The sequence below is a fragment of the Magnolia sinica genome, chromosome 1, assembly GCF_029962835.1.
Source record: "Magnolia sinica isolate HGM2019 chromosome 1, MsV1, whole genome shotgun sequence".
NCBI lineage: Eukaryota > Viridiplantae > Streptophyta > Magnoliopsida > Magnoliales > Magnoliaceae > Magnolia > Magnolia sinica.
Genome location: NC_080573.1, coordinates 45417652 through 45425639, shown reverse-complemented (window position 1 = coordinate 45425639; position 7988 = coordinate 45417652). Strand labels below are relative to the sequence as shown.

Below are 7988 nucleotides of genomic sequence, written 5' to 3'. Positions count from 1 at the left end.
TTGTATTGATCTTATATTGGAAGATATTGGGAAGAAGAAAAATGTTAAAGAAATAGTCAAAAGGGTAAGAGAAGTGACGGGGTTTATTTACAACCATAATCAAGTAGTCACAATAATAAGAAAGTTCACGAAAGGACGAGAGTTGTTGAGGCTTACGGCGACTAGATTCGCAACAAACTTTATAACATTAGAGAGTTTATTCTAGCATAGGAGAGAGTTTAGTGAGATGTTTGCTTCTTAAGAATGGCTCAATACAAAACATGGGAAGAAGACATCAGGGACACCGATTGAAGTTGCGAACACCATACGGGACAACAAATATTGGAAGAGGATCAAGTCGATCCTAAAGGTAATGAAGCCACTAATGAGGGTACTCCGTCTTGTTGAAACCGATGAAGCACCTACCATGGGCTTCCTATACGATGTCATGGATAAGGCAAAGTTGGCAATTCAATGTGATTGTAGAAGCTGGGAGTCTTGTTAGAGGATGATCGACAGGAGATGGACAAGACAGCTCCATCATGATCTACATGCAGCAGGTTACTACCTAAATCATATGTACAGATATGCCTAATCATTTGTTGCAGATGATGAAGTTCATGTCGAGCTAAAGAATATGATAAAGAGATTAGAACCTGACTTAGATATGCAAATAAAGGTGTTGAATGAATTAGATACATTTGGAAACCGCCTGGGTAGCTTTGGAGATGCTCTTGCACAGCATGCAGTATCTAAGTTGCAACCGGCCGAATGGTGGATTAATTTTGAAGAGAGTACGAAGGCTCTCCAAAAAATTATAGTAAAAGTTTTGAGCCAGACAACATCTTCCTCTAGCTTCGAAAGGAATTGGAGTTGTTTTGCGCTTATTCCACTACCAAAAAATCGATCAAAGGCTACGGACTTTGGAAATTTATGGTTACGGATATAAACAGTAGCTAATTTGCTACAGATTTAATCCCTAGCGAAAGCCTACTTATTCCATAGTTAAAACCTATATCCCACTAACCCTTATCAGAGATTGATGGTGCTTAAGGGGCTCCATGGGTCCCATTATAATATATGCGTTTTATCTAAGCCACCCATCAATTATGACATATAATTTTAGTGGATGAGCCCAAAAAGTAGTTAGATTGAAGGTTTAAGTGGACCACACCATAAGAAATAATAAAAAATAAATTTCTATCATTAATATGTTGTGTGGTCCACTTACAGCTTCGATCTGAATCCTTTTTTGGATCAACCCTTAAAATGAGCCGTTAAAATGAATGGACGGAGTGGATAAATAACATACATTACGGTGGGCCCCACGAGTCCTATAAATAAGTAATGAAAGTGCCGTCTGTCACCCCCAATACCCAATCCCCATCTGCATTAATCTCCCACGCGCACCCTTCTCCCAAAACCAAAACCCTCTTTCTCTCTCTCGCGCGCGCACCCATCTCCCAAAACCAAAACCCTCTCTCTCGCACTCAGTCTCTCCCTTTCCCTCTCTCTCTCTCTCTCTCTCTCTCTCTCTCTCTCTCTCTCTCTCTCCCTCTCACTAAGGTTTTCAAAACCCCCTTTCGTTGTAAACCCGCAATTGATTCGTGAGCATACCCTGTGCTAGGGTTTTCAAAACCCCTTTCATCAAACCCTCGTCACCGCCTTAGCTCATCCACTAGTCACAGCCTTCATCCGATTGCAATTTCTTCTTTGCTTAGGTGCGTGATGATAAATCTATTTGTTGTTTGTTAGAATGTACCTATCTATCTCCACAGGAGAGGATTTGCATGTACCTGTCCATCTCCAACTAAGCCAGCCTCAGCAACAAAACTATGAGAGCCAGCAAGAGCTATGAAGTTGGGGTAACTTTTTCTCCTCGTCAGTACTCTTGACAGTTTAATATGGTAATAAAAAGCTCTTAGATCAAAAAAAGAAGAAGTTTAGTATGGTAATCCCATTGATTGTAATATAATTTGGATCTATTTGTTTTGATCATAGCTGAAAATATAGTATTTTGGGTATTTATCACTGCTTCTATTGCATGCATTTATGCCTGTGGGAGTTTTGCACTGTCATGAGGGTTGTGTCAGGTTGGTAGGCTGCCTGAAACTTCTAGCACAACTTCTATCAAGCTGAGGATATGGTTCTTAACAGAATAGAATGTTGGAATAGGATTCATGCAACAGAGCCCAGGGATGACGGTGGTGGTGGTGGTGAGGCAACTCATCAGGTGGGTGACACATCCACACTGAATGAGTGCATTTGGCCATCCCTTTTTAGCCGTCCATTTTTTTTCAAGTACAATGACTGCGTCATTGGTCCTTTGGGTGGGTTAAAAAAAGGAATGAAAAGAAAACCATACTCCCCATTTCAGTATTTATCATTTATCCTTAAGCATCTCTTTTTACCACTTACAGCATCAGCCATTGATTGGTTACTAACCAAGAATTACCTTGATAGGACAATCCCGACCATCTATTAAATATCCTTAAGCATCTCTTTTTACCACTGTTGCAGCTGCAGGCTCATTCTCACCAAAAACTCATAAAAAATGCAAACACCCAAATGGGATTCTCCTAAAACCTATTATAGCTAATGAAGATGAAGAGAAAGAAAAAGAATTTTTTTCTCAAAAATCTCAAGAGTTTGCTCCATGTTCTATCAAACTCTGTTATTTCATCATTTTGAGGTTTTCTAAGTGGAGTCTCATCTGTCCAGTAATTCCTATTTGGTTTTCTTGACAAATCTTTGTTCTGATCTTTCAAACTGCTTCAATAATGAAAATATTACTATTATATTGGCAAACCAAATTAATTTGTAAATGAAGACTGGATTACTACCATTTGTTCTTGGAAGTCTTTGTTAATGAGCTTTCTCTTAGCATTTTCTTTCTTCTTTTTTTATTCATGTAGGAGATACGCAAAGTTCTATGGCACTTCCAAAAGATCAGCAGTTGACTTGGTATATGATGCTTTGATGAATATGAATCTTTCTAGGTTGTATTTGAACCTTTCTTGTGAATTCTGATCATCCTGGAAATTGTTACTTATTACTTTATCAAAAGCAAGCCACCAATTTCTAGTTTATCTCCTAGACGATATAATTCAATAGCCTTAAGTATTTTTACAACTTGATTTTGAATATTGAGAAAGAATCAAAGATTCCATTAACATTGTTACTCATTGGCTACTTTGTATTATAACAGGATTAATAATGGCCACAACTGGATGTTGCACAGGTAATAACAAAAGTTGTGTAAACAGTTTTTATGACATGATCTTACATTGATTTTCTCCCCATCTGTTATTATGTCTTGGCTTCAACTAGGCTTGAGTAGGTGTAGATGTTGTCAGCCCCTACAGTGACATTTTGGATATCTGTGTTGCAGCAATTCGAGTAGCTTTGGATGCAATAGGTTTCCATGACGTGTCTATCATGTCATGTACTGCTAAGTAATGAACTTGTGTTGGATAGTCTCTTTTTTATTTCTTCTAAAGAACCATTGGGGACATGTCCACTAATTGGGATATTCTTCCTCCTCGAAAAATCAAAGATGTTAATGCCAAAAAGGTTTGAGCTCAAGATCTTAGCCATGAGGTGTGATTTCCTTCAATTCAGTGCTTTTGCTATAGTTGTCTTATGATACGTCGTCTTTCTGTTTGCAGCCCAAGGACCGGGATGATAGGGAGTATATCGATCACCCTAATAATGTCAAATAAGAGGTACTCAGATGCACTTTCTATTTATAATATTGATGCATTTTTATTTGTGGGAATCTATTTGGATAGAAGTAATTTCAAGAGATGAACTTTTCTCTGTTTCTATCTTACCTTTTCTTTTTTTCTTTTTTTTTTCTTTTTTTTTCTTTAATTTTTTTTTCTTTTTCTTTTTCTTTTTCCTTTCTTTCCTTCCAACAAAATTGTGTAACCATATGTGAGACACATGATGACCCTTGTAAGAGCTAAGACATAATACTCTCTCATTGTGCCCTTGTAAGGGTTTTGATTCAAGCAATAGCTGGTTATAAGATGCCGACATTGCTATTTAACAAAATGCATATGTGCATCTTTAGGGCTCCAATGTCATTCTTTGATGCATATTGTGTTTTCATGTACATTTTGGTTGTGTTTGGATTCTCAATTCAATCAAATTTGTAATAAGTCAATTCAATAAAGTCGGAATCATAGAACTCTAGGCTTTGATTATAATTGTGAGTTGTCATTCCCATTTGATCATTTCTTTTATATTAGATCATAGACTATTTAGTAGTAAAGTAATAGTTCTGAATCTACAAATACCAGCAATTTGGGCTGAGTATTATATAATAACCATGTTAACATGCACATTTCTCTGAGTAATTTAATCTAACCATTCAGGTAATGCACCACTTCCACACACCTGAATTTAGAGGAGTTAATTGGTTTGCTAAACCTTTTCTTTTAAAAGGATCTGGGAGGTCAAATTTTGCTCCATGATCTGGAACGTCTATGGAATCATGAATGAGGGCCCTGCCATCAATGGGCTATTGATCTGGAGAGGAGAGCAGCAAACAGCTGCATTCCCTTAGTGATACTCAAACTGGATGGTCAAAATTTTCTAACATGATCTTGACCTTTAGCTTGACTCCACCGTATCAACAGTTCCTATTATTGGTTGGCCGCTTGTACCATGAAAGGTCACCAAATCCCTGGTTGGCTGCAAGGCACATGCAAAGGTTACTATCGAAATTTGATTTTTGTAGTGTGATTACAGTTTGTGGTGCATGCTTCTTCAGGACTTGTTGACCCACTTGGTCAATTGGGGATTCCATTATAGCTTTGTGAAGCTTTTATTTTTTGTTGAATGCAGCATTCCAGAATTGCTAGTTAGATTACATGAGGATTTGCAGGTGAGAATCATGAACATGGGCTACAGATGGCCCTTTCATGTGGCTATTCTTAAGAATGATCTGGCTGGGGGAAAACCATGAAAACATTTGGCGTGCAAGTCTGCAACCCCACCTGATTAAAAAATAAATAACGACAGGATATGGGGCCATGAAAGAAACTAGAACGCCAGCTGCAAAATAGTATGGCCGAGAGTCCCACTGTCACATACAATCCAGGTTGCTGGCATATAACTCAAAGAGGACTGCTTAAAGTCTAACTTTGTAAACAAAACATGCAAATTGTAACCTATGATTTTAGCATTATAGGTTGCTGGTAATGAGAATGACATCACTGCATTTCAGATGGACATAAAGGTCAAGACAAATCAAATTAACAGAACTCAGTTTCTTCAGGAGATGCTTTATTTCTTGTGCATTGGAAAGACAGGTTTTTAAATGTCAAGTTTTTGTCATGTTGATTCAGGTTTTAAGTCATGTTGATTTAAGTTTTTATTTTTATTTTTATTTTTATTTTGTTGTTGAAGCATGTATGTTTCTGGATCTGTTCATCTATTTGTACATTTAGTTTTCCTAGCTTGATTCTGAAACAAGATTTCATTACTTCCTTTTTTTTCTTTCTTTCTTTGTTTTCTTACATAATCCTTTCATGATGGAAGTTGAAATCTGCTAAGGAGTGTGCAACAACTTACTACCTACTTTCCTAACAATTGACCCCTAATCACCTACTTTTCTTTCTTGTCCATTTGGCCATGCATGTAATAGTTGGGCTGGGAGGAAATAGTAGGTCCTGCAGGAATGAGGGGAGAGCACATCCCGCCATGGGCGTGCAACGTTTTCTGTTTTACTTTTTCAAGTCTCTCCTGTTGATATGAATCTTAGCCTTATAGTTTTGTTAGTAGTGATGTTATCTTGAAAAGAAAGCTGCAATCAAGCTAATAAGGGTACATACTGTGGCAACATTAGAACATTTCATTAGAACATTAAACAAAATGAAGAGAATGAAACTAATCAGGATAATGAATAGAGGATGGATAGATGAAAATTTTGTAAATTCATTCCTTTCAGAATTTCTGATGAAAAATTTACAAGTTTGAGTGAGAATTTGAGAGTTTGCAGCTCCCGTTACTTGTTTACTTGTTGCAAATGTCTTGTATTCATAGCAGATCTTGACTAGCTTTTATGTGAACAGAATCCTAGGTATGTGGATCCACTCAATATAACTACAATGGCATGTCCCGTACTACTGTTATGCCCTCTGGCAATAGCAGAAGCAGAGCGTGGAATTCCTGACATTCTCAAGCGGGTTCGAGTTGTATTTGATAAGGCAAGCCATAAAGCTATATACTCATGCACGTTTTTTTTTTCCTTTTTTTGTGTGTAATTCAAAATTGAACAGAAAATATGCATCAAACCTGTTTTTCCATGGGGTCACCCAGACACTTGAAAATGGTGTTTTGTTGTTACAGGTTGGCCTAATAAGGGTAACTGGATGCCCTAATGGTTGTGTCAAACCTTATATGGCTGAGCTTGGACTGGTTAGCGATGGACCCAATATGTACTAGGTATTTCACATGCTGATTTTGTCGAAACCCTAGAAACAAATGTATCATAGATGAGTTATATTCTTTTACAAGGATAGGTACCATGTAGTTGCCAAAATGGTGATTTGAGCACGACACGTCCTATCCACCCCCAAAAATGGGGAAAAAACCCAAACAAGCAGGAACACTGAAATGTCCTTCTAAAGATCCATTACAGGATGTCTCTTACAAATCCTTAAAATAGGACTTATTTTAGAAGGATGAATAATGGGGTACTTTTGCATGTTTCAAACAGGTTTGGCTCGAGGGAACGCCTAACCAAACCTCACTAGCAAAATGTTTCATGAATAAGGTGAAGATTTATGATCTAGAAAAGGTTTTGGAGCCATTGTTCTACAACTGGAGGCGCAAATGCCAACAGGGAGAATCTTTCAGCGATTTCACAACCTGCCTGGTGAGTACCCAAGTTTGTATTTGGGTCATGTTATTTACAACATCTGAATTTCTGTTAGCCATACTTACAACTTGAATTATTTCATGGGTTTTGGGATCTGAAATTTAGTGAATGTCTAATCATTTTTAAAATAACATTACCACAAAAAAAAAATTTATATCAGTAGTGTCTTAATGCTTGGTTTTGCCCCATTTTCATCTACATATCATTCATGGGGCATCTAATAGAAAATCCGAATGGTTCTATACTAGCAAAGTAAGCATACATTAAGTTTCTTCTTGTCCTATGCAAGGCTTTGACAAACTGAAAGAGACAGTTGAGAAGTGGGAGGGCATAGCAAAGGCACCGGCACGATTTAATCTAAAGCTTTTTGCTGATAAAGACACATATGAAGCCATGGATGAAGTTGCAAAGCTGCAGAACAAGACTACTCACCAGCTGGCCATGGAAGTCATCTGCAACTGAAATGAAAGTGTTTCTCTTGCCTTGCTTCAATCTGAGGTAGCTATATGAGGCCAGAGAATGGTTCTTGGTTCACTATTGTTGAATGGTCTTGTAACTCTTCACCATTAGTACATGAAGCTTCATCTTCCACTGAAAGATCTGCCAGCTCCAGAAACTGATTGATTACTGTAGGATCTTTCGACTCAGATCCATCAAATGAGACCATGTGATTTTGTTGAACAGTAGTAGCATAGGAATCATCATAGGTATCCCCAACACCAGAATCTTGCATTTCCTTTTCCAGAATCTTTTGACTTAGATCCATCAAATGAGACCATGTGATTGTAATTGAATGAATGAATGATTGTAATTGACTGAATGAATGAATGATTATGCAGGTGGTAATTGAATGAATGAATGAATGATTATAATTTTTTTTAATGTGGGGTATAGCTACGGATATTAACCGTAGCTGTTATAAAATTCGGCATATTGCTACGAATCCACCACTACTTTTAGCTACCAATAATATCCGTAGCTGTAGGTGCTTTTGGTACAAAAATATTTGCTATGGATTATATCCGTAGCAATTTTCAACTATGGCTACGGATTAAATCCGTAGCCATAGGTTTTAGACCTATTGGCTTGGCACCTACGACGATGGTCGTGCTACGGATTT

At 37.5% G+C, this 7988-nt stretch overlaps 2 long non-coding RNA genes across 2 annotated transcripts; both read left to right on the top strand.

The window, feature by feature from the left end:
* The first annotated feature begins 3327 nt into the window (after nucleotides 1–3327).
* LOC131241814 (uncharacterized) lies at nucleotides 3328–6291 on the top strand. Its single transcript, XR_009169434.1, has 3 exons — nucleotides 3328–3704; nucleotides 5177–5297; nucleotides 6060–6291. It is a non-coding gene; the product is annotated as an uncharacterized LOC131241814 (long non-coding RNA).
* Nucleotides 6292–6343: 52 nt separating this feature from the next.
* LOC131241710 (uncharacterized) lies at nucleotides 6344–7669 on the top strand. The gene is made up of 3 exons (XR_009169325.1): nucleotides 6344–6432; nucleotides 6707–6865; nucleotides 7158–7669. It is a non-coding gene; the product is annotated as an uncharacterized LOC131241710 (long non-coding RNA).
* Nucleotides 7670–7988: the final 319 nt, after the last annotated feature.